This window comes from Chiloscyllium punctatum, chromosome 5 (assembly GCF_047496795.1).
Source record: "Chiloscyllium punctatum isolate Juve2018m chromosome 5, sChiPun1.3, whole genome shotgun sequence".
Classification (NCBI taxonomy): Eukaryota; Metazoa; Chordata; class Chondrichthyes; order Orectolobiformes; family Hemiscylliidae; genus Chiloscyllium; species Chiloscyllium punctatum.
In genome coordinates, this window is record NC_092743.1 from 116600480 (window position 1) to 116627972 (window position 27493).

At 40.1% G+C, this 27493-nt stretch overlaps 1 protein-coding gene and 1 long non-coding RNA gene across 4 annotated transcripts in view; one reads left to right on the forward strand and one right to left on the reverse strand.

The window, feature by feature from the left end:
- pou6f2 (POU class 6 homeobox 2) overlaps positions 1 to 27493 on the reverse strand; it is a 559448-nt gene that overhangs the window by 244789 nt on the left and 287166 nt on the right. The window lies entirely within an intron of this gene.
- On the forward strand, positions 420 to 25833 carry LOC140477376 (uncharacterized). Of its 2 annotated transcripts, none has more exons than XR_011960717.1 (4): positions 420 to 555; positions 20547 to 20609; positions 23161 to 23241; positions 25602 to 25833. It is a non-coding gene; the product is annotated as an uncharacterized lncRNA (long non-coding RNA). The 2 variants fall into 2 exon arrangements; XR_011960716.1 differs by lacking the exon at positions 420 to 555 and adding an exon at positions 18460 to 18693.

Consider the following 27493-nt stretch of genomic DNA (forward strand, 5'->3'; position numbering starts at 1 on the left):
AACAAGGGAAATAAGATGAAATCATTCTGCATCTTTGCAGTTTGATTCTTGTTATCTGTTGATGTGTGCAGTACAAAGATAGAATAGGTGTTGGAATAATTATCTGCGTGACACCACCCCCACCCCTCCGTCCCCGTCTGGTGTACCATGTGGTTAAAACATATATATAAAAAATCAAAATTCTGAGAGTCAAATGTGACTGGCGTGGTTATAATTCTTTATGAAGGAGCAGATACGATTGATTGTCAGAGGTTGAAAGAGTAGGTCAAGCTCTGCTCGTTCATCAGCCGAATGTCATTTTTGTTTTCACTGTCACCCGACAGTGTCTTTAAAGGAATAGCAACCCGCTCCTCATTATCTGGGATTCAGCTTCCTTCCCTGCCATCCAGTATTAATGAAACTCCGCTCTGGGCCTTGTACTTTGTCTCTGATCTTCCCAGCTTCAAACTGTACAGCTTGCCTGGATAATTTAGGAAAAGATTTATGCGTAAGTCCCGCAAGTGCAGAGAGCACCCACAGACAGAAAAAAAAGTGCGAAATTTGTTCCTCCTGCAGGTAAAAAGTTAGTTTCTTTTGAGGACGTACAGAGTAGTTTGATGTTTTTTTTTGTTTACAATGGCAGCTCGCTGTCCACTGCTGCTTCTTGTGACATTAGTTTTGTTTCGAAAGTGAACCGCCACTCTGATGATTCCCAAGGCTAATTTTTACCAAAACTCCAACGTTGATCTAATTCATTCGGTAAACTACCCCAGACCCATACTGCGAGTGAGTTCCTGGATCAGTAAGGCAGGGCTTTGGAAAGCTGGAGAAACGTGAGCACGATTCAAAAGATAATTAATAACTCTAAACAAATAACAATTTCGTTTATTATTGTGTAAGAGGGGCTTCGCTACTCTGCAACGGACTAAGTTCAAATATTAGTTTACAGGGGACTCATGTTTGGTTTGTTTTTACTGTGGGGCAGATTTAAAGAAATGATTCCCGGGCTTAGATCTCAAATGGTGCTGAAGCGTTCAAACAAAGTGCAGCTCCACACAACGATACTGACTTGGGGGGGAAAATAATCGCTTTCCATTTATCCTGTGATAAAGCGAGCCAACAATTCGAGGGTTTGGCGTCCACATGGGCTCATCTGGAAAATTATTTCGGACAGTGCTAGTATTTGAACAACTGGTGTGAGAATTTGACGGCCCGTTATCTTCCAAAGGTCTGGATTCGCTAACCAGCTCATTGTTCGTGCTTTAATGGCTTAATTAATACAGCAAGGCAGGTGACTGAGTTAAATATTGGAAATAAAGACCTTGTTTCATCTCCATGACATAGGCCAAATCCCAACCCAGAATAATAGGACGAAAGGGTGACACCGAGAGAAATAAGGTGAGGTGTCTTTGAATTCCTTCCTTGTTAAATAGACCCTCCTAACATGAACTGCCCAATTTCATTGTATTCCAGAGAACATAGACTACAGAAACAGGCTATCCAGCCCAACTGGTCCTAGTTTCTGCTCAACTGGAGCCCCTCTTATCTTACTCTATCACAGCCATGAAAACAGAGGGAACCCGATGATGTTTTATAACATGGAAACATAGCAAGATTTTAATGAAGAACAGAGTAGGGTCAAATCGATCAAAGAGGTTTGTCTGTTGTGTCTTGACTTGAAAACAGTTTGCAGTGGAGTTCAGAAAAGGTCAGCAGTAAATTGATACAACTGGATGGCTTGCTGAGCCATTTCTAAAAGGAGTTAGGAGTCATCATATTGCTGTGGGTCTGGAATCACATATGGGGTCAAGAGTGTGGTGCTGGGAAAGCACAGCAGGTCAGGCAGCATCGGAGGCACAGGAAAATCGACGTTTCGGGCAAAAGCCTTTCATCAGGAAGGGTTTTTGCCCGAAACTTAGATTTTCCTGCTCCTCAGATGCTGCCTGACCTGCTGTGCTTTTCCAGCACCATGCTCTTGACTCTAATCTCCAGCATCTGCAGTCCTCATTTTCGCCTGGAATCACATACAGCCAGGTCTGGAATATAGGCCAGGTCAGGTAAGAGCAGCAGGTTTTCTTTCCTAAAAAGGATATTAGTGAACCAGATGGATTTATATGAAAATCCAATTATTTTATGATAACCATTTCTAAGTCTAGGATTTTATCCCACATTAATTCAATAATTGAATGTAAATGCCTCCAACTGCTGTGGCAAGATTTGAGAATTCATATCTGAGAAGCATGAGATAGGACCTTTGGATTACTGGTTTAGTAACATTATCATGACAAGATCGTACTACCATTCCCACGTAATGTTTAAAAATGGGTCACTTGCTATTTGTGATACTTCTCAATGATTCAAACTGAAGATGCATGACTAAAACATTTGTAGATTGATCAAAAAAATGATGCTGGATTGATAATGAAGAAGAAAGTTGTAGACTACAGAAAGATGTCAACGGAGTGTCCACAGAAGTGGCAAGTAGAATTCAAACCAATTGCATTTGGGAAAGACAAACAAGATACAAAGTACATAATAATTGAGGGGGAAATGAAGAGGGTGGAGGAACCAACACAACTTAGTGAATATCAAAAGATCCCTGAAGGTAGAAGAAGAACAGCTAGGCAAGGTAGTCAAGACTATGAGCGTTCAAAATGCAGGTCACTTTAAAGGTCAAACAGCAAGTTTTATATTTATTAATTTCCAATCCACTGGGACCTTCCAGAATCCAGATATTATCTAACCAACCTGTTCAGAAATGTTATTACACACCCTTGGAGGCCATGACCCGAACCTGGAAAATTGAGAAACAAACTTGTAAGGAGATCTGTAAGAATAATAGGGTAGTTATGGTAGGGGATTTTAACTTTCCAAACATTGACTGGGACTGCCATAGTGTTAAAGGTTTAGATGGAGAGGAATTTCTTAAGTGTGTACAAGACAATTTTCTGATTCAGTATGTGGATGTACCTACTAGAGAAGGTGCAAAACTTGACCTACTCTTGGGAAATAAGGCAGGGCAGGTGACTGAGGTGTCAGTGGGGGAGCACTTTGGGGCCAGCGACCATAATTCTATTCGTTTTAAAATAGTGATGGGAAAGGATAGACCAGATCTAAAAGTTGAAGTTCTAAGTTGGAGAAAGGCCAATTTTGATGATATTATTCAAGAACTTTCGATAGCTGATTGGAGGCAGATGTTCACAGGTAAAGGGACGGCTGGAAAATGGGAAGCCTTCAGAAATGAGATAACAAGAATCCAGAGAAAATATATTCCTGTCAGGGTGAAAGGGAAGGCTGGTAGGTATAGGGAATGTTGGATGAGGCTGGTACAATTGCAACATTTAAGAGGCATTTGGATGGGTATATGAATAGGAAGGGTTTGAAGGGATATGGGCCAGGTGCTGGCAGGTGGGACTAGATTGGGTTGGGATATCTGGTCGGCATGGATAGGCAGGACCGAAGGGTCTGTTCTGAAAAATGTGTTGCTGGAAAAGTGCAGCAGGTCAGGCAGCATCCAAGGATTCCCTTGGATGCTGCCTGACCTGCTGTGCTTTTCCAGCAACACATTTTTCAGCTCTGATCTCCAGCATCTGCAGTCCTCACTTTCTCTGAAGGGTCTGTTTCCATGCTGTACAGCTCTGTGACTCTATCACTACACCAGCCCCTGAAAGTAAAACAGACCAGTCTAGGAAATGATAGGGAACAAGTGAGAGTCAATGAACTATGCATTTAACACCTGCATTTAGCTGGGTTCTCAAACCCTTCAACTCTATTTTAATTTAGTCCCTTTCCTCTCTCCTGACCTTTCCCTCACCTTTGATGGTCTGCATTGCCGTTACTGGGCTTTGCAAGTAAATTAATCATTTGGAAAACATGCATGATTTGCTGGTGGTGGTTAACAGAGAAAAAAAAAATCTACGGGTGATTTGGTGACAAAAAAAAATGTTCTTGTGTGAATGAGCACTTCTGGATATATGAATTGTAAAGCACAGCTCTTAAAATGATTAACAGCAAGTGGTACTTAATGAATTGTGTATTTAATAGCTGGATATTTGGGATCCTCTTGTGGCACAGTGGTAATGTTCCTAACCCCCTGAAATGAGAAGCCTGGGTTCAAGTCCTGCCTGCTCTAGAAGTATGTAATAACATAACTGAACAGGTTAAATAAAAATAATAGCTGGGTTATCAAGTCCTCTAACTGTATTTTCATTTAGTTTTCCTTCCTCTTTCTCTACCTTTCCCTCACTTTTGGCGTTGTTGTGTGTAAATTCATCTTTTATTTAGAAACACAGGTGATTTGATGATAGTTAAAAAAAAATACCCACAGGTGTGTAAAACCATGTCTGCACAGAAAAGTAAGCGTTGCCTTCAATGTTTGTTATTGCTGCATTGGATAGTGGTTGTTAATGGGCATTCGAGTTAATGATAATTTAGTTGTGGCTTTATATAAAAGAAATGCTAGGTTCTCTTTAAAAGGTACAGGCTGTGGGCTGGGGTAGCATAGTTTCTGACTGCCTGCCCCACTTCTGTGGCCACATTCATGCCCAGGTGACCTTGGAGAGGGAAGACTGTGACGATGCTGCTCCTTTAACAAGGTTATGGTGTCCTTGGGGTTTTTTTTCAGGAGGTCATAAAAGACACAGACTTTGAACAGTGTGGGCTTGGAAGGGTTTTAGGGCCAGCTTGATTATAGATAACAGATACTGCCTCAGGAAAAAAAGACTTTCAAGTTTAAAAAACACTTGAAAGGGGATTGACTAGTTCTTCCGGTTTCTCTGGTTTGATTTCGTTAGCAAGCAGCAATGATGCAAAGCTGCTGGACTGAAAGAAGCAGGTCCATGCTGGTACTCTCTCAGCGACATCTCTCCTGTAAGACCCTGTGTTTGACTTTACCTTTTGTGCCAAGGGGTGTTTATGGGGATTGGTGCAAGTATTTGAAAGAGCATCATCAAGGTGGTGTAGTCTGTTGGGTTTTCAGATAGGTTAAGTTATTCAGTATTCTGTTCTCTTTTGTTTGTGTTCCATTGAGTAGTCTTGTAAATAAATTCTGTTTTGTATAAAACTAAGTGGTTTGACCAATGGCATCTCTCCTGGAAGATCCACTTACACCTGCTTAAAACAACTAGCAAAGTTAGGGTCTGGGTTAGTTTCTTGACATGTTTTGAGGGAATCTGTCCTGGTCCATAACAAGCACACACTGTCCAATATCCTCGAAGCCTTTCGAGAGAGAGGGTGGGTACTGTGGGGACTGGAGTGCATTATTACTCCTCCAATTTCTTTTTAATATAATCCCCTCCCTCTCTATATTTTAATTATTGCTGCACTGCAGTGCTTGTTGTTCATTAAATGCATAATTAATGACTTGGGTGATTTAGTGGTACTTTTATTTTTTATAATAAGCTGGGTTCTTCCCTACCCTTCCCTATATTTGTTATTGTTGCAACTCCTCTGATGTGCAGTACTTGTAAATTGTTAATTGCTTAATTGGTAACAGGTGATTTGGTGGTGGTTATATAAACAAAAGTAATTGGGCTCTTATTTGTTAACTGGGTGATTTTGTGGTGGGTTTTACAAAAAATATAAAAAGTGCTTTGGTCTTATTTGATTCAGTCCTTTCCTTTTTCTCCTCATGTTTTGTTTTGTTACTGTTAGACTGTCCCTGGTGGAAAATTTTAGATATTTGGCTCATTAGGTAATTGGGTGGTTTCATTGTGGAGTTGTTTTCAAAATGAAGGGCTGGTTTCCTCACCATGGGGGTTAATTTATATTATCTCCCACATCAACTCCATTCTGACTTTGTCACTCCCTTGTTTCTTCATCTTTATGATTTTTTTACTATTGTTGCACAGCCCCGGTGGACAATGTTTGCAACTTGTTATTGGTGAATTGTTCAATTGGTAGTTAGGTTCATTTTAAAAAAAGTTGGGTTCTTTCAAACCCCTTTTGAAGAGGAAAAGAGTCCAGAAAGGAAAGTGGAAACTTACGTTGTGCTAAACTATAGATTTACAATAAAACCCTTGCAAATTTCTTAAAGTCTTTTACTGCCTACTTTAACATCTTTGAAGAGCTTATACTCGAAACTTCGACTCTCCCGCTCCTCGGATACTGCCACCGGCTGTGCTTTTCCAGCAGCACACTTTTTGACTCTGATCTCCAGCATCTACAGTCTTCACTTTGTCCTAGCATGTTAGCAGAGGATTAACTTTGGTTCCTTCAGGTGAAAAGACTAAAAAATATATAATTCCTGTTTCTGGCAGAAGGAAGTACCTGATTGCATTTTAAAGTAAAATGGGTAGATTCTAGATTGGTGCTGAAAAACAGCAGTTCAGGCAGCATCTGAGGAGCTGGAAAATTTAATGTTTCGGGCAAAAGCCCTTCATCAGAATCTGGTTTCCAGCATCTGCAGTCCTTGTTTTTACCCTTTTAGAGTAAAATGGTCTAGATTAGATTAGATTAGATTACTTACAGTGTGGAAACAGGCCCTTCGGCCCAACAAGTCCACACCGCCCCGCCGAAGCGCAACCCACCCATACCCCTACGTCTACCACTTACCTACACTATGGACAATTTAGCATGGCCAATTCACCTGACCTGCACATCTTTGGACTGTGGGAGGAAACCGGAGCACCCGGAGGAAACGGGGAGAACGTGCAAACTCCACACAGTCAGTCGCCTGAGGCGGGAATTGAACCCGGGTCTCTGGTGCTGTGAGGCAGCAGTGCTAACCACTGTGCCACCATGCCGACTGTCTAGTCATACTGCAGAATGACAAAATTGAGCTCAGAAAATCTGTCAGTATTTTCAGAATTGGAACCATACGAGCAATGGAAGAATATGGTGGTGATGTGAACTCAGGTCATTTTTCTACCCAAGAAGAAGCATAGTATGACTGTGTTGTTATTCTTGCCAGGAAGGAGTATACCGAGGAATCAAATACTTTTGGAACTGGAGTATAATTGAACTGGATACCGAAGGATTGGAGATTCCAGTGAGTTTACAAAAAAAGGGTGACTTATTGGAAACCTATGGAAGTGTGGTCAAACTGTGATAAATTCACTAAGGTGGACAATAAGTCCATTGAAGGATATATCATGGATTTGGAGAGATTATATAATAGGCGAAAGACATCAAGTCTAGAAATTATGGAGTCTGTGTAAGCATTTAAACTATTAGACTGCACACAAATCACACACACCAATAGACTTTGGATTTGACAGGTGTTCAATTTCCTGATAATAACTCTCTCCTTAAAAAAAAATGGCTGCAGCTCTGAAATGAAATGAACAGAGCCAATCATTTCCAGCTGCCTTCACAGGACATATTGGGAGTGTTATGGTGGTACAGAGAATGGAAAATTCTATGATTACTGATCTTCCAGCTCAAATGAGCCATGTGTAAGGATGGAACTGCTGAAAGATGTCTTGAGAAGGGGTGTACCATTTAATAGATTTTCAAATTAACGGAAAATGCAGAAATGGGGATAATAAATGAGTCCTAGAAGTCCATGGGAATAACTGATAGATGTTTCCAGTGTGATTCTAAGTATCACTGTCAAGAATTATCTAAGAATAAAGATGCAAGTATTTGAAACAACTTATGAAGCAAATGGTTCTGGGGGTGAATATGATAAGGATGAACAACAAGAAATTATTGTGTTCGAAGCTCAAGTCAACCTACGAGTATCTTTGTTGCAGACTCATTCAAATGAACCAAGCTAGATAACCGCTGTACCTTAACAGTGTGTAGCTTTGATTGGCTTAACTGTTATTTGGAAATCCTGGACACAGCAAACAAAAATACAGTCAAAGACTATGGAAATTATACCTGCCTTTGATTTGAAGATAATAATTCATGACCATCTTTGAAGAGATTGGTTTTCCCAAGTAAAATTGCAGCACTACTTCATTTAATGATCATGTCATCTGGAGTGACTTATGACTGAGTAAGTCTTCAATTAAAAAAAGGCAAAGATGAGTTTGGGCATAGAAAATAATAAAGCATTTGCATTTGGTAAAACAATAAACTTGCAATCATGGGATCCAGATGTTGTATTCCATTGAGGAATCTTGTGAGTACTTTTCATGAGGTCCACAAAGTGCTATTGACCTCTGCAGATTGAAGTCCGGTTGATAAGATGATGATTACATAGAATACATGGATAAGTTGCTCATTCCCCCTCACAAAAATTAAAGCTAGTGTTTAAGAATGCCAGAGTTATGGATAAAGAATGTGAATCCCAAGTGAAATAGATCACTTTGCACAATGATATATGCTGTAATTACCACAAGACATTGTAAGCTATAAATGTTCTTTTAGACTGGAAATTGGATGAAGTAGTAGCCATGGATTTGAAGATATTGGGCAGAAATCAGAATGTCTATTACATTTTGCAGATGTGGTGACTATATTTAGCATGTCCCTGACGGTAGATTTGAACGGACAGACTATTGTGGACATAGTCATGGAAAAACAGGTTGACAGAGATTTGGGTCATCAACAAAATTCTTAATAGACAATGGAGCTGAATTTGCAAACTAGGACTTTTGGGACATTACGACAGCAGTGTATGTTGCTGCAAAAAATCTATTCAGCGATGGCTTATGCAAAAGCAGCCATGCAATGAACAATGAAATGTTACATAAAATAAATCAGACACAGTGGAAGTTACAAACAGCATAGGTCTGGGCAATATGTCAAAAGATTCCTTACATGTCATTGAGGGGTTTTAGCCCATATCAATCGATACATATTTGGGACACAAAATTACCTTCGGCACTCTATGATGATGCTCTAGCATTAGAAGGAAGAGTGATCACCTGTTTTTATACTCCCATCTAATAGGTTGCATGTCAGTAGAAAAGTATTGAGTAAAGCTGAGGCATCAGAAATAAAAGAAGAGCATTGAGACATCACATTAGTATCTACGGAGATTTCAGATCTGGTGACATGGTGTACTATAAGAGAGAAGGACACTGGGAATAGAAAAGGTATTGAACATGACAAGAAAATGTTAAGACTAATATGGTAATCAGTCTATAAAGGTATATGCCTCACGAGTAGTTAGAAATTCTTTCCTTGAAGGTGTAACTCTATAGATATCAAAACGATGTCCCTTCAAGGCAACATGCTCAAGAGGGAAGCATTCTTACATCTCTAAAAGGAAGCACCAGAAACAGAGAGGGAACTACAGAAATTGCATTTTGTGTTTTTGGGTTAAATTATGCTTTTCAGATATGGTTTTTTTTCATAAAGACAGTTAATAGAATCATTGAATCCCTACAGTATGGAAGCTGGCCATTGAACCCACTGAGTCCACATCTCCCTCCAAACAGCATCCCACCCAGCACCATGCCCCTACCCCAACAATGTAACCTTGCATTTTCCATGGCTAATCCACCCAGCCGGCACATCCATGGACACAGTGGGCAATTTAGCATGGCCAATCCACCTAACCTGTATATCTTTGGACTGTGGCAGGAAACCAGAGCACACGGAGAAAACCCACGCAGACACAAGGAGAATGTGCAAAATCCACACAGTTACCCAAGGGTGGAAACAACCCACATCCTTGGTGGTGTGAGGCAGCTGTGCTAACCACTGACCAACTGTGCTAACCACTGACCAACTGTGCTATTAATGTTTGAGTGATAATAGTTGAAGGTGAACCCAGTGAAGTTCTGTTTGCATTGAAGTGAAAAACTTCCAGGCATCTTTATAATTTATGTTGAGGATTTGTTGTTTTTGATGGTTTTGAAGAAAAATTACCAAGCAAATTTGGAAGGAATTCACAGTTGAGCTCCTGGAGTTTTCTAATTTGTGGGTTTAGAAATAAGCAGTTTCCGTGAACTGTAATTCCATGCCAATAGTTTTAGTTGGAAAATGTCAGTCCCATTGCAATTAATCATGCCAAACCTGGACAGAAAGATGAGGATGCTACAATGGATGAGATGGAACAGCTGAAGAGTCTTATCAGACAGCTCAACGGATTTTTTTCACACTGTCCTGCTGGGCAGTATTTTGTGTGATTTGTTAATCAGGTGATCGGGTTATTTCACATCATTGTCAGGAACTGGATTCTGCCCCGATGGGAAGTTGGCTTTTGGACAACGAAATGACTAATGTTTGTGCTCCACTCTAGATATACACAAACTGTTGTAGATCTCTGGAAAAAAAAAATCATTATCTACTCCAATATATGGATATTAAACTGTAAAACAAAGAAGATGTATTAAACATGTTCATTACTTGTCGAGAGTGTGGTGCTGGAAAAGCACAGCAAATCAGGCAACATTAGAGGAGCAGGAAAATTGCGTTTTGGGCAAAAGCTTTTCATCAGGAATCCTTGGATGCTGCCTGATGCTTTCCAGCACCACACTTTTGACTCTGATCTCCAGCATCTGCAGTCCCTCACTTTCTCCATGTTCATGACTTGGCCAAGGCCAAGAGTATAGGAACAAATTACTGCAGACGCTGGAATATGTATTGTAAACAACAAATGCTGGAGATCACAGCAGGTCAGGTAGAGTCACAGAGTCATAGAGATGTACACCATAGCAACAGATCCTTTGGTCCAACCTGTCCATGCCAACCAGCTATCCCAACCCAATCCAGTCCCACTTGCCAGCATTTGGCCCATATCCCTCCTATTCATATACCCATCCAGATGCCTCTTAAATGTTGCAATTGTACTAGCCTCCACCACTTCCTCTGGCAGCTCATTCCATACACATACCACCTTCTGACTCTGATGTAGAGTCATCTAGACTCAAAATGTTAGCTTGCTCTCTCTCCATGGATGCTGTCTGACCCGCTGTGCACTGCAGCATTTGTTGTTTTCAGCCTAGAGTATGGGAGCAGGGTGGTGAGGTGATGTGAGAATCATATAAAACATAGGACCTTTGTTATTCCTCTATTCTTCTTAGTGGATCAGGAAGTAAAATCAATATAAGTCTGACTACTTTCCTTATTTCATCCTTTATTATCAGGGCCATGGTCACTCCTTTTCTATTCTGCTTTTCTGCCTTTTCAAAATGTTGCCTATATTGGATATTTATTCCTAACCGTGACCATCTTACATCATGTATCCTTAGCGGTTGCTATATTAAACATATTTATCTTCATTTGTGATGCTAATTTAGTTCACTTTCAAATGCTTTGCTTGTTTAGGTTAGGAGCCTTTCATTATTTTTCAGTATTATTCTTTGCATGAATGGTGGTTTCCCATAAGAACCTAGTGGGGATCCCACAACTACCATCTATCTAAGCATACATGTTCTCAGTTAAACTGAACTCAGTTGAACGAAAGCTGAGTTCATAAGTTTAATGAACACTGATTCATACAGTAATGGCCTATCTAGATTGTTGTGATATAATGCTGCAGTGCAAATGTCTCTGACTTCCTTGAGTGGTACATTGATGATTAGACCAGCAATTCCAAATGAACACATGCATTACAGTTAATTTTTTAATTCTGTGGGATCTTCACAAATGTGAAGTTATGCTTCATTGTGTAAATGGAAGATTTATTCAAAGCTGTCATTAAGACCTGCCATTAAGAATAGCATACACTTCATTGATACAGTTTGGCTTGTTAAGCATGACTCTTCCCATTCCTCTGTCAGGGTTGTGAATATGAATGTCTCAGTTGTCCTTGAGGCACCACAACACTGCAAGATATTCATGCTGCATGTGAAAATTGGACAAGTTGTTTGAATCCTGCAATGTCTGCACCCCTTAAAGGATTCACTGTCTTCAATGGAAACTGGTTTGTGGCAGGATAGCTGTGAGTAAAGGAGTTCAAACTTAGCAAATCTCTCTTCCTGTTTGATGGGAGATGAAGACGTAACAAAATTGAAACCATGCGCAAGGACAAACTGTTTGCTTTCAAACAGTACAAAAAGGAAGAGAATTATTCTGTTATATCATATCCACCTTGGATTATATTTCTGATATATAGATGAAACATTTACTACAGTTGCATGTAACAATGATCTTACATGTGTTGATGGATTATTGGTGCATCAAATTCATGTTTGAAATAGAAGTCAAATAAGCGTCCTTTCCTCAATATCCTAGTTGAGAAATTGGCCAGGAAACTCTCTACTACAGTGTCCAAACAAACCTACTTTCACTGGTCAGCATAGGGATTCCTATAGTTCCAATACTATAAAATTTGCTTCTGCAACTTCATTGATAGACCCTAAGCCATTTTCTCACATTCATTCTACATGCTGAAATAGGCTACATCAAAGCAATCCTCCATGATATTGGTTTGCTTGATCAGATTATGTCTTGCTGTACATTGTGCAAACATATGAATGAGCAGCCTAAGGCCATCACTTTGCTCCAGGAAAGTGCCCAGTCGACCTCTGATTAACCTGCAAATGTAAGGTATCTGAAAAGTCTTAGCAATAGGTTTCACGCTACCAATATGAAGTAGCAACATGGTTAATGTTGACCACTGGTAGAATGCTGCCGTCAAGGAAAATTAAAATCAGCCTATCATACAAAGGTGTATTGTGGTAAATTAATATCAATGCCAGGGGGATGCCAGGTATATAGACCAGATGCCCCAAAGACTGGATCATATCCCGTTTGCTGTTCACAAAAAGTAGTAGTGATTGTACCAACCAACCCTACTCTTGCAGAATCCGCAATGCAGTGTCCAACATTAGATGCAATTGGACAGCATTTGCTAGGTAATCCTGAGTGTGAAGAATTACACTAAAAGCTAATTTAGTCTTGTCATTTGGGTTTGTGTGGCACACTCTGGTGTTCTGAAAGCTCCATAAATTAAATCATAGTCCCCCTTCCTTTGCAGGCAGACGAACATGTACATGAAATGCACTGTTCCAACTCAACAAATTAACTGACAGCCTTTTGTTGATTCATGATCAGAATTTAACTTGGTTTAAAAGTTAAACAAAATCTGGCATTAATTGTCAAATAGCACTAACTGGTGTCGATAGTAGTAATGATTCGGAGATGCCTGTGTTGGACTGGGGTGTACCAAGTTAAAAATCACACAACACCAGGTTATAGTCCAACAGGTTTAATTGGAAGCACTAGCTTTCGGAGCACCGCTCCTTCATCAGGTGGTTGGACTATAACCTGGTGTTGTGTGATTTTTAACTTATCACTAACTGATGCATTACCTATGGCAATAACTCTACAGATCAGAGTCAGCTTGCTAACTAATAATCATGCTCTTCCCATACAGAATACATTTTCTTTTTCCTTTTTATATTGGCATTCTTGCTAATTATCTTGATGAGCGCAAGATAAAACACTTTAACAAAATGTGTTTTTTTCAGAAAGACTACAGTTCCCAGCTGGGGAGAGGGCAGGCAGGCTACCCCAACCTTTGCAATGCTCTGTAAATCACAGCTAGATTTGTGGTAGGTGGATAGGCAGCAGGATAGTTTCCTACAGAATTTTATAGTCACCCGCACCTGCAAACTTGCCAGCAAAGGAACCTTAAAATCCTACCCTTTGAATTTATTCACTTATACAATATTACTTTAAGAATTACTATGCAATAACATTATGCAATATTATTCCTTTCTGTTTCACTCAGGGATAAATTTAGAAGGAAAAGAGGAGTAATTTTTCTACCAAGAAGTATTGGAAAGGATTAAAGTTGTTAAGACTTGTCAGAGCAAAAGGCAAGGCTGTAGCATTTGCAATCAACATCAACCAAAAGTACAAAGTAGATGATCCATCCTGGCCTCCTGATGCTTTTGGCATCACAGATGCCCACCTTCATTCAGTTTGGTTCACTCTGCAAAATGCAAGAAGCCCAACATCATCCAGGACAAAGTACTCCACTTGAATGGCATCCCATTCACTACCTGAAACATTCATCCAACCACCATCAGCACACAGTGACAGCAATGTGTACATTGTCAAGGTGCACTACAACAGCGGAGTGAGACTCTTTAAACTTGACTTTCTGAACCCACAAGTTCTACTATCTTGAAGGACTAGGGCAGCAACTGTATGGAAACATTACCTTCTGCATGTTCTCCTCCAAGTCATACAACATCCTGACTTGTAAATATATCATCCTCTGTAGATACAGGGGTGGTGTCAGAGTACTGCAATATTGCAATGCTAGACATGTGTTCAAAAAAAAGTGTGAGAATAAACTCAGAAACTACCAGCCATTCGGTCTAAACTTGGTGGTGGGAATGCTTTCAGAGACAATAACCTGAGCTAAAACAGACAGTAACTTAGAAAAGTGTGGACTATTTAGGAAAAACAAGCTTGGTTTTGAAACAGGGAAATGATGATTAACTAATTCGAGTTTTTGATGAGGTGACAGAGATCTTTAATGAGGGAATGTAATTGATGTGGTATAAATTATCTTCTAAAAGATATTTGATAAAATATCTCTTTAACAAGCTTTCTGGAAAAAATGAAGCCCATTATATAGAAGAGCATGGTAAATGGTACATGAGTGACAGGAAACAGTTGTTGTTCAGACTGAAGAAAGATTTATACTGGGGTTACTCAGGGGTCAGTATTAGGACCATTGATTTTCTTGATCTATATTAATGACTCTGACTTAGGTGTATAGGGCACAACTTCAAGATTTGCAGATGTCACTGTGAGGCATGTGGAGCATAATGATAGACTTGAAATAGACACAGACAGACTGGTAGAATTCTGTAGTTACTACTACAATTTAGGAAACACAGCAACCAATTTGTAAACAAACAGCAACATGATAATGATCAGATAATTAGTTGTCGTAACATTCATTGAGAGATAAATTCTGACCAGGTCATTGCTGTTCTTCAAAATTGTACCATGCGATCACTCACCCATATCGGAGAGGATTAGCAGGGTCCCAATTCACCATCTTTTCTGAAATGTGGAATTTCCATCAGTGCAACATTCTGTCAGTGTTGTGTCTGGGGCAGGGGGACATTAGAACACCGAACTGTACAGCACAGGAATGGTCCATTCAGCCCACGATGTTGTACTGAACTTGAGCCCAGATTTTCTGTTTCAGAGCCTATTTTGTATTGGACCAAACCACTATTGATACAATTTTAAGAGACCAGGATCAGGACTCCTTGCAAAATAGTGCACATTGCACTTCAAATACAATAATAATGTTTTCTTGTCTTTCAACATCACCATGCCCAAGAAAATGATCAAAATAAAAGCAAAGTACTGATGATCATGGAGATTCAGTGCTGGAGAAACTCAGTAGGTCTGGCAGCATCTGCGGAGACAGAGAGTGCGTTGTTATGATCCAATGCAGCAGCATGTCATAAATCAAGCTCGTTATTTCTGGAATCATACCAAATATTGAAATTTTTTAAAAAGTACACAGTCCCAAATTTACCTGACTTTCAGGCCAAGGTTCATAGAAAGCATGGACCAGGGGTTTGAACAAGAATTGTCATTTATCAGACTACAGCTACATGTAAGCAGATATAAACCATTGGCGTATAATAGTGCTTCCTAAAATTCTAATCCCCTTATAAACTCCCCTTAGTTACAGATACATTCATGCAGACTAACAAATGGGGAAAGTCGATTATTGGTGGAGGTAGAAATGCTGGAAAGTGTTCTGGAAATGGAAGTGCTTTCTGTTTCCCAGTTCCAATGTTGAGACAATCTGTCTTCGCTGGCCAGGTCTCTTGTTGTTCAGTCCCCTTTCTCTGGATGCTTTGTTTGCTACAGAGTGGTTGATTCACTTGGAAAATGCCTCTGATTTATTAATTCAAAAGTCACACCTTAAAGCAACTGCTGCAGGAAATGTAACCGACTTTCTTCAGGTATAAACTGAGTTTTTGACTGCAAAGAGCAGGCAGTTTCTGAGCTCAAAGAGGTTTTATACACTTTTTTTTCCTCCCTTTCTTTTTGTAACTTGTTTCCTGCTCCAAGCTGTTCAGCCAGCCAAACATCAATCTCATTGTTGTTGGCAAACTAAAGGTCTCTATCATTGATTATGCCACGTATCCACTGACCAAGCAACTTCTGGTGACCCAGGAAGATAGTGAGGAAAAAAAGAATCAATCTGAGACTGGGACAGTTAAGAAAAGAAGCGAGTCAAACAGTTAGGGCAGGCAGGGACAAAGCAGAGAACAAGGTAGGACTGATAAATTAAACTGCATTTATTTCAATGCAAGTGGCCTAAAAGGGAAGGCAGATGAACTCAGGGTATGGTTAGGAATATGGGAGTGGGATATCATAGCAATTACAGAAATGTGGCTCAGGGATGGACAGGACGGGCAGCTTAATGTTCCAGGATACAAATGCTACAGGAAGGATAGAAAGGGAGGCAAGAGAGGAGGAGGAGTGGCGTTTTTGATGAAGGAATAACATTATACTGAGGGAGGATATTCTCGGAAATACATCCAGGGAAGTTATTTGGGTGGAACTGAGAAATAAGAAAGGCATGATCACCTTATTGGGATTGTATTATAGATCCCCTAATAGTCAGAGGGAAATTGAGAAACAAATTTGTAAGGAGTTCTCAGTTATCTGTAAGAATAATAGGGGATTTTAACTTTCCAAACATAGACTGGTACTGGCACAGTGTTAAGGGTTTAGATTGAGAGGAATTTGTTAACTGTGTACAAGAACATTTTCTGATTCAGTATGAGGATGTACCTACGAGAGACGGTGCAAAACCTGACCTACTCTTGGGAAATAAGGCAGGGCAGGTGACTGAGGTGTCAGTGAGGGAGCACTTTGGGGCCAGCAACCCTAATTCTATTAGTTTTAAAACAGTGATGGAAAAGGATAGACCCAGATTTAAAAGTTGAAGTTCTAAATTAGAGAAAGGCCAATTTTGACGATATTAGACGGAACTTTCAAAAGCTCTTTGGGGGCATATGTTTGCCGGTAAAGGGACGGCTGGAAAATGGGAAGACTTCAGAAATGAGATACCGGGAGTCCAGAGAAAATATATTCCTGTCAGGGTGAAAGGGAAGGCTGGTAGGTATAGGGAATTCTGGAGACTAAAGAAATTGAGGATTTGGTTAAGAAAAAGAAGGAAGCATATGCCAGGTATAGACGGGAGAGATTGAGTGATTTTTTAGGAAAATATAAAGGCAGTAGGAGTATACTTAATAGGGAAATCAGGAGGGCAAAATGGGGACATGAGATAGCTTTGGCAAATAGAGTTAAGGAAAATCCAAAGGGTTTTTACAAATACATTAAGGGCAAAAGGGTAACTAGGGAGAGAATACGGACCCTCAAAGATCAGCAAGAAAGCCTTTGTGTGGAGCCACAGGAGATGGGGGAGATGCTAAACGAGTATTTTGCATCAGTATTTACTGTGGAAAAGGACATGGAAGGTATAGAATGGAGGGCAATAGATGGTGACATCTTGAAAAATGTCCATATTACAGAGGAGGAAATGCTGGATGTCTTGAAATGCATAAAGGTGAATAAATCCCCAGGACTTGATAGGTGTACCCTAGAACTTTGTGGGAAGCGAGAGAAGTGATTGCTGGGCCTCTTGCTGAGATATTTGTATCATCGATAGTCACAGGTGAGGTGCCAGAAAACTGGAGACTGGCTAACAGGGTGCCACAATTTAAGAAAGGTAGTAAGGACAAGCCAGGGAACGATAGACCAGTGAGCCTGACTTTGGTGGTGGGCAAGTTGTTGGAGGGAATCTTGAGGGATAGGATGTACATGTATTTGGAAAGGCAAAGACTGATTAGGGATAGTCAGCATGCTTTGTGCATGCGGTAGATGTAATCGGTGTGGACTTCAGTAAAGTGTTCGACAAGGTTCCCCATGGAAGACTGGTTAGCTAGGTTAGATCTCATAGAATACAAGGAGAACTAGCCATTTGGATACAGAACTGGCTCAATGGTAGAAGACAGAGGATAGTGGTGGAAGGTTGCTGAACAAAGAGACCTCGGAGTGCAGATTCATAGCTCCTTGAAAGTGGAGTTGCATGTAGGTAGGATAGTGAAGAAGGCGTTTGGTATGCTTTCCTTTATTGATTTGAGTATTGAGTACAGGAGTTGGGAGGTCATGTTGCGGCTGTACAGGACATTGGTTAGGCCACTATTGGAATATTGTGTGCAATTCTGGTCTCCTTCCCATCGGAAAGATGTTGTGAAATTTGAAAGGGTTCATAAAAGATTTACAAGGATGTTGCCAGGGTTGGAGGATTTCAGCTATAGAGAGAGAAATTGAATCGGTCAGGGCTGTTTTTTCTGGAACTTTGGAGGCTGAGGGGTGACCTTATAGAGGTTTATAAAATCATGAGGTGCATAGATAGAATAAATAGGGTTTTTTCCCCTGGGGCGGGGGAGTCCAGAACTAGAGGGCATAGATTAGATTAGATTCCCTACAGTATGGAAACAGGCCCTTTGGCCCAACATGTCCACACTGACCCTCCAAAGGGTAACCCACCCAGACCCATTTCCCTCTGATTAATGTACCTAACACTATGGACAATTTAGCTTGGCCAATTCATCTGACCTGCACATCTTTAGATTGTCGGAAGAAACTAGAGCACCTGGAAGAAACCCACACAGACACTGGGAGAGTGTGCAAACTCCACACAGGAAGTCCCCTGAGGCTGGAATCGAACCTGAAGCCCTAGTACTGTGAGGCAGCAATGCTAACCACTGAACCACCGTGGTCTAGATTTGCTGGACTTATTTTTTCTTCTGCATTACCTCATACTCAACCCAAGAAATACTTCTCCTTTGCTGCACACGATTTGTAGAGGTAATTTTCTCTTTGTTACCAGCTTAATTTTTAACAAGTCTTTGTAAACTTATCCTTACTTCAATCGGTATCAGTATGTTTCGTTTTCATTTATTCATAGTTTCAGGGCATTGCTGGAAAAATTCAGCATTTATTATTAACCTTATTTCTCTTCAGAAGGTGGTAGTGAACCATCTTCATGGATCACTGCAATTTGTGTGGTGCAGGAAGAGAGGAAGAGTGTTTCATTATTTTAACTTAGCAATAGTTAATGGTGATACATTTCCGAGCCAGGATGATGCATGACATGCAGGAGAGCTTGCAGGTATGTGTGCCTGTTGCCTTTGTTCTTTTGCCTGGTAGAGATCATGATGTTAAAAACAATGACTGCAGATGCTGGAAACCAGATTCTGGATTAGTGGTGCTGGAAGAGCACAGCAGTTCAGGCAGCATCCGAGGAGCAGTAAAATTGACATTTCGGGCAAAAGCCCTTCATCAGGAATACAGGCAGAGAGTCTGAAGCATGGAGAGATAAGCTAGAGGAGGATGGGGGTGGGGAGAAAGTAGCATAGAGTACAATAGGTGAGTGGGGGAGGGGATGAAGGTGATTGGTCGGGTGGGGGGAGGGTGGAGAGGATAGGTGGAAAAGAAGATAGGCAGGTAGGACAAGTCATGGGGACAGTGCTGAGCTGGAAGTTTGGAACTGGGGTGAGATGGGGGAAGGGGAAATGAGGAAACTGTTGAAGTCCACATTGATGCCCTGGGGTTGAAGTGTTCCGAGGCGGAAGATGAGGCGCTCTTCCTCCAGGCGTCTGGTAGTGAGGGAGCGGCGGTGAAGGAGGCCCAAGATCCCCATGTCCTCGGCAGAGTGGGAGGGGATGTTGAAATGTTGGGCCACAGGGCGGTGTGGTTGATTGGTGCGGGTGTCCCGGAGATGTTCCCTAAAGCGCTCTGCTAGGAGGCGTCCAGTCTCCCCAACGTAGAGAAGACCGCATCAGGAGCAACGGATACAATAAATGATATTAGTGGATGTGCAGGTAAAACTTTGATGGATGTAGAAGGCTCCTTTAGGGCTTTGGATGGAAGTGAGGGAGGAGGTGTGGGCACAGGTTTTACAGTTCCTGCGATGACAGGGGAAGGTGCCAGGATGGGAGGGTGGATTGTAGGGGGGCGTGGATCTGATCAGGTAGTCACGGAGGGAACGGTCTTTGAAGAAGGCAGAAAGGGGTGGGGAGAGAAATATATCCCTGGTGGTGGGGTCTTTTTGGAGGTGGCAGAAATGTCGGTGGATGATTTGGTTTATGCGAAGGTTGGTAGGGTGGAAGGTGAGCACCAGGGGCATTCTGTCCTTGTTACGGTTGGAGGGGTGGGGTCTGAGGGCGGAGGTGAGGGATGTGGACGAGATGCGTTGGAGGGCATCTTTAACCACGTGGGAAGGGAAATTGCGGTCTCTAAAGAAGGAGGCCATCTGGTCTGTTCTGTGGTGGAACTGGTCCTCCTGGGAGCAGATACGGCGGAGGCGGAGGAATTGGGAATATGAGATGGCATTTTTGCAAGAGGTAGAGTGGGAAGAGGTGTAATCCAGGTAACTGTGGGAGTCGGTGGGTTTGTAAAAAAATGTCAGTGTCAAGTCGGTCGTCATTATGATGCACTGTTGAAGGAATCTTGGCAAGTTTCCTTGTTGCATCATATAGATAGCATTTACTACAGCAAGAGTGGTCTACTGATGGAGAGAGAACGTTTAATATATTAAGAGACATCAATCATGCAGGCTGCTTTGTTTTGGGTGGTTTTGAGTTTCTTGAGCTTTGTTAATGCTACATTCATAGGCAAGCAGAGCCCATTCTATCACGCTTCTGGTTTTTGTCTTGCAGATGGAGGAAAGGCTTTGGGGATTCAGCAGATAATTTCCTTATCACAAGACACTCTTACTGCAGGTCAGATGTAGTGTATATTCTTACTTGTTAACCTTGTAAAAAGAAATAAAGAAGCAACATCAAAAACACACAAAAATATAGGTACAAAGTTTAAAAGGGAATAGTGTCCTGTACAAAATGAAGATTTAAACAAAAGTCCTTAGGGTGTTCTTGGGGTATTAGGCTGATAGCTGACACCACAGTTGGTTAAGGATTTCCTGGATCAATGACAGCAGTGAATATTGCAGATGGCTTGAGTTCTTAGTGATCAGACATTTGTCTCCAGTTCACATTATCATCGGGTGCTTTGTCCTTTGAGAGGCTGAGAGAAAGCAGAGGCTGAGAGAGATAGAGAGCCCACACGAGCAAGTGTGAGACAGAGACAGACTTCTGCACTTCTAGTTAAAAATCCATCTCATTTGTCCTGCCAAAAGCTTGTTTATTCAACGTCTAAGTTATATGTTTCCAAGCTGGTTAATCATAGGGGATTTAAAACAAAATCTTCAACATTTGAACCTTCCATAAAAGTAGAAATGAAGCAGAGATCTGGTTGACTGGTTCCAAGCTAAAATATTAATTTTAGATCTGACTGGTACCTTTTTATTGACATCTTCATGGAGTTTGGCTCAATTTGTAGTCAGGTGATCACTGCAACCATTTAAGTTTAGTGAGTTTTAAGCCTATTTAAGTCTACGAAAGTCCACGTTATTAAAATCAGACAATGGAAATCGAAAATCAATATTTTATGATTGTTACAGTGGGCAACAAAATTTGCAGCTGCTGAAAAGTTTGTTGATTGTACTTTCCCAAAGAGTGCCAGATTAATGGTTTGAAAATCCAACCCAAATATGAAGTATATTTATCCAAATACATTCATTCAAATGAGATGTATATTTACTTGGTTCCACCAGTGTAAATTTGCACAATGCCATTCCTGCCTCAGTTCATCTGCTGCTAAAACTCTCATTCATGCTTTTGGGATAATTTTTTTCATCTTTTCTTTTGTGAAGTGTGGGATGGGAGTGACCACGTTAGGTGCCAAATAATATTCTCTGCAATGGCCAGGAAAACTTGTCCAGTTGCCTGCCGATCAGTTCATTAAGACCTGACCAGTGAGTGTGGGTAATTTTCTGAGTAAATCATTGGTTCCAACAATGGCATTATGGATATCCAGAAGTTGCCAGCCTAGCAGCAGCCAGAAGCTTCTCAGGCCAAGAGTCCTCCAGTCCAGATTGACTCCTTGGGAAATCCAGCAGTGAGAAGGTATGTATTTTTTATACTCTTCTCGCAGGTTGGGGTTTTAGGGAGGAGGGATGGTTTTTAAAGGCCAACACCTTGCACATCCCATCTATGCCTCCGATTTCCCTCAGCCTGGTCTCACGCAAACCAGCAAACTGTTTCCCATTTGCGAAATTAGCCATCCTTTTTCACTCACTGAGGAGGCAGGTAATCGATGAGGTGATGAGTTGAGGTCCTTTAAGTGGCCATTAATTGACCAATCAGGGGCCCTCCAGCCCTCACAATCCCTCAATACCACCCTGCGCCCCAAACATCACGCTTCCATGCTACCGCATTATTTGTCATGCACCCTAAGTGTCTCCCCTGACCACTTACAACCCCATGTCTCACCTGTTCTGTTTGATTTTTGAGAGCTTGGGATGACAGTTACTTAATATAGGCATTCATCATTCAGAAAGAATTTTCACGTATGTCATTAAATTTGTCAAATATTAAAAATATAGTTTATGACCCATGAGAATTGACAATGGTTCACTGTTACCAGAGGACGAACAGGCAACTGGCACAAAGTGTCAATCTCGTTAAGGCTGTGAAGGCAGCATCCCTGTGCTCTAGCTAAAGTGTTAGAAACCATTTCCAGCGTCTTCCTCCTCCTCTTCTGTCCATCTTCCAGTTGAAGAAGACAGTTGCTTGGTGAGGGTTGCCATCTGACAAGAACTGTCGCCAACTCTGGACTCATATGCTCTATTTCTGGAGTTGGTAGTTTAGGAAATGTTAGTCACCTATTTGAATCCTTCTCACAAATAGACATAGGACAACTACCCAAACTAACAGAATATCCTAGCTCGAGATCAGCTTACATTTTAGAAGAACAACTCCTATTCCGCATCAGTTGCCTGGTAGTCTTCATGACCATTATCTTTAATTTATCTTTTCCCTTCTTTGTTAGAGACCATTTGTGTTTGGGGAAATATATAAAATATTGTAACAGCAGTTACATGAAATCTCTTGCCACACACAAAAAAACAGGAATACTTGGGAAATGCCATTTTTAAAGGGACCCCGATTTCTAACAATGTTCAATGCCCCCTCACTAAGTATTCACTATAATATAACTTATTGGCTCTGTACATAAACAATGGTGAGTCTCTGATTGCTTATAAAGAAACATCTATTCAGAAATCTCTGAAAAAGAAATTCTTATAGTCTTTTAAAACTATCAGATAAAGCCCTTCGGCGTCAATGACAAAAGGTTTAACTCACTTCACATCTATTAATTTCATCTGGGAACTATCACACCAAAAATCAACGGCATCTATTTCTATTTCTCCAGATGGCCACATTATGTCTGGTTGAGTTCCAAGCCTCTTAAATGGGATCAACATTGCTGGGCTCTTTTTACACGGGTGAAAGGGTAATGTTTGCTTTGATTGAAAGCTTTAAATGATTTCGTATTTTTCTCTCTGATCTGTTTTCTCACTATGTTTGTTTGGACAAAATTAAGAGGTGTGAATTGAGGTAAAGCTTGTGCCATTGATGCAATTATTAGCTTTGCCTGGTTTACACCTTTAAAAAGTTTGTGTGTGAGTGAGAAAAGGGAAGTGGCGATAATTGAAATGCCCACCCCATTATGGGGCTAGCAAGGGCAAGAGTTCGATACATGTGAGGTGTACCCAAACCTTTATGATGCACCAGCAAAATATAGTCAGAAATGGGCAAGGGGATATTTTGGATATTTGATTCCAATTGTGATGCTAAGTTAAAATTGTCGAATAGAAAACCTAAGGACTGCTAGTGTTCAGGGCATAAGTAGTCTTCTGGACTCAATATACATATTTCTTTCTTAAGCTGTTTCCAACAGTTCTAGGTATGGATACTGAGTCCATGCCAATATTTTCAATAGTTCCTTTTGCAAATATTTAAGTTGGTCTTGTTCCTTTCTCTGTACTTTTTGAGAAGCAAGGATCTAATTTCTGAATATTGTCTCACCAAAGTCACAAACATTTTAGTTCATAATGGAGAATCTAGGCAAGACAGCTGAAGATGTTGCCATTCTGGCAACAGCTGAATTGTGCTGAGCTGGAACTTTTAGGCAGTGGTGAATGACCACTCGCAAGTTTGTTACCTTTTAACCTACATCAATATTATTATCCAAATTTGCTAAGGCTATATAGATGCACAGAACTGTAAGCAATGCAGATGAATGTATAACATTAGAAGTGAGTATTAATAAATTAGCTGAATGGATTTCAATATAGCAAATGTGAGATCATTCACTTTGAACCTATAATAAATAGAGTACCTAAGAATGATGAAAAGCTGGAAACACAGTACAGTGGCTCAGTGGTTAGCACTGCTGCCTCTCAACGCCAGGGACCCAGGTTCGATTCCAGCCTCGGGCCTAATTCTGTAGTAATTCTAATTCTAAAAGAAACATTTGGGATCTTAAAAAAATCTTGTGGATCCATATACAGAGATTGCTAAAATGTCATGGGGATGTACAGAAACGTATACAAACAATAATCAAATGCTTCATGCAAAATTGTCTTTCACATCTGGAAAACTAAAACACAAAGTCCTAGTCAGACTCCACCTGAAATACTGTATTCAGTTCTGAACATACATTAACAGGGACATACACAGGTCACACGGAGTGTGATGTAGTTCTATAAAAATGATAATTGGACTCCAAGGATTAAGTTACCATGAAGAATTATACAAGGAGGGTTATATTTCCTGGAATTTATAAAGTTAAAGGTGATTTGGTCAAAGTTTTCAAGATATTAAGAGCAACGGACAAAATAGATAAGGAAAACCATTTCAGTTATTAATAAATAGAAGCATGGGCAAAAGATTTAGCCAAAGCTTAGAGCCAGTGGTGAAGTTAGAGAACACTACCTCATGCACAAAGGGTGCTAAAGTTTGTAATTGTCCTCTACAGGCCGCAGTTGGTTATTTCAAATTTAAGATTGATAGACTTTTGTTATCCAAAGACATTAAGTGGTTCGAGGTAAAGGAAGGTATGTGGTGTTCAGCCAGGATCTCAGTAACTGGTGGAACATGCTCAAGGGTTTAAATACACTTTTTTCTCTTGTTTTTCTATTCTGGATCTATTTCTGCACATAATTGCACACCTAACCACACCGAAAAACATTTCTTAATCTTGAGATTAGTATCCCAATCTATTCAGATAAAATCATAACTTATTTTCATTACAATATACCTCTTGACACCATAAAAATTAACTATTACTATAGTTTCTCAAAACCTTTTGTTTTGGACATCCAAATGATCTGAATTTCCCTAGAAGAGATTTAGCTGCTGTACAGAAAATAAAATCAGGTTACTTAAACGAAATAAATTGGTGCCGATCAAATTATTATCAGAGTCAGTATTAAAGGTCATACTACCCTTTCGATGAGACAACATGCTATTGGACCCATATTCTAAATGTCATTTTTCCTCAGATTTTGGAAAATTGGTTGGAGCACTTCTTTAGTACCTGTCTCTGTACTGTGTAAACCTTAATTCTAAGTGCACACTGTGCTTTAAAGATATCAGTAGCAATTATATTTTGATGCACATACAGCTGAACTATCAACAGAAGAATAGAGATTTCTTTGGAATATCCAATTGTGTACAAAAGGGCAGTGATTAGTTTTTTTTCTGGCAAAATGATAGATTTTAGCAAAAAAGACACTCATTATGTATTCTGTGTGTCTTTGGATTGTATCCACCTTTTAATGGCTGACAAAGATTCACATTCTCTTTCAGATTGGTTAGTATCAACGATTGAAATGCAGAGCAAAACTCCTACATCAATGGCCAAAGCCACAAACCTCTCTGTCTGTGAACAAACAAATAGCCTCACTTCAGCTTCAAAAGTATAGCACCATCCCCCATTATATACTGCAGTGCTCTACTATGGTCCAAGAATTACTATACCAATGTCCGAACACAACAAACTGCATTTCATAAATTTCTGTTGTCAGATTAATAAAGGAGTTAAGTATGTAAATGTGCCAGATTATTAAGTAGATTGCTTTTCCATTTAATGTTTACTCATAGGTTTAAGACCGAAGAACATTTTAAGAGTACTTTAAAGGGCTCCCTTATTTTCAATCAGCTCATCCCTGTTTATTCGTCACTATATTTCTCGCGGACAAATGTGTCAATATAACATTTTGACATTGGGTTGCCATTATTAGTATTACTGTTAAAAATAAGCTCTTTTGGAATTGTCACAAATTATTGACATAAATTCTGTAAGTTTGTCTGAAGAGGTTATTCAAGATTAAGTTGAGATAGAGGGATACTAAAAAGGCATTGAACAGGAGAAGTGGGTTAGATTAGATGGCTTAAGTGAAAGAGAAAAACTAGTGTAGACTTAATGTGCTGAATGGTCTGTTTCTGTACTCAATGGAGAGTATTGCAATTCCAAAGCGAATAGTAGCTGCTATGACCCTCTCATATCCCATCTGGTAAAGCACTGAGCTGGGCACATTTATAGACACTCCATCTGACAGCACCTGAGATGAAAGCCTCTGTCTTCAGCCCTGCTAATCTTCTCCCAGATTCGCTCCTCAGTCTTTTTGGTGTCTACTCATCTTTCTACCATAAAACTCTGGCATCAATTCTCTTTCTACTGCTGATTTATCCAAGCTAATTCCCCATTCTCTCCTCTGATGCTTATCAAGTCCGACAAGTTCGACTTCTACTGGAATACTCACAATTTATAGTCTCATCAAATGTTACAAAAGACCAACAAGCCGCTTTAAATTGAGGCCTACTTAACACAATGACATTTCAAAAACAAAATGAGATCAATAAATAAAAGGAACTAAGAGAGTGAAAACAAAGCAAGGCAGAGAAATAAGAGATTTAAATAAATTGGGGAAAAAAAACACTGGATGAAAGAGGCAGCAAAAAAAAAGGAATGGGAAGAAAATGAAATAGGAGGGCTTTAAAGAAACAAATCAAAGAAAGTTAGGAAGAAATGGAGGACTAACATATACATATGAAAAATGGAGAAAAATAAAGGCAGTGAGAAAAAGAAAATTTGATTAAAATATTTACTTTAGACAAAGAACAAAACTTATCTGAGGCATTACAGAATGCGTATGTAAATATATTTCCCACAGTCGGTTCACATGAATTACTGTGACATGTGGAAACTGGAGATAAAAAGGTAAATTGTTTTAAGAACAGAAAACCAGTAAGGAGGATTAGTGAATGCACTGGTGTTGCAAAAATAAGAGACGAGATAGGAAGAGAGAAAAGAAATGGAGATCTGCAGAACTAATTTTGTTAAAGAAATTCTCCAAGTTCAGCTTCATCAACCAATGATTTGTTTCATGCAAAAGTTTATTTTGATTATTAATACAGAAGTAAAAGAACAAAATACCATAATACTGATTTTTTTGTACGTTATAAGTAATCAGGGAAATGGCATCCTTCCACACAACGTAAACTATTTGATTATCTCTCAATATTTTCTATGTTGAAGTAAATACATCAGAAATCAATCAGAATTTTGCCCACTTTATGTCCAGATACTTGGCAATGGTCCCCAATTCATTACAGTTCTGGATAGGGTCCCTAAAATTTTTGAACACCTGGCTGAGGAGGGATGAATTAGCTTCTTTCTTCATTCAGCTCTCCCCTTC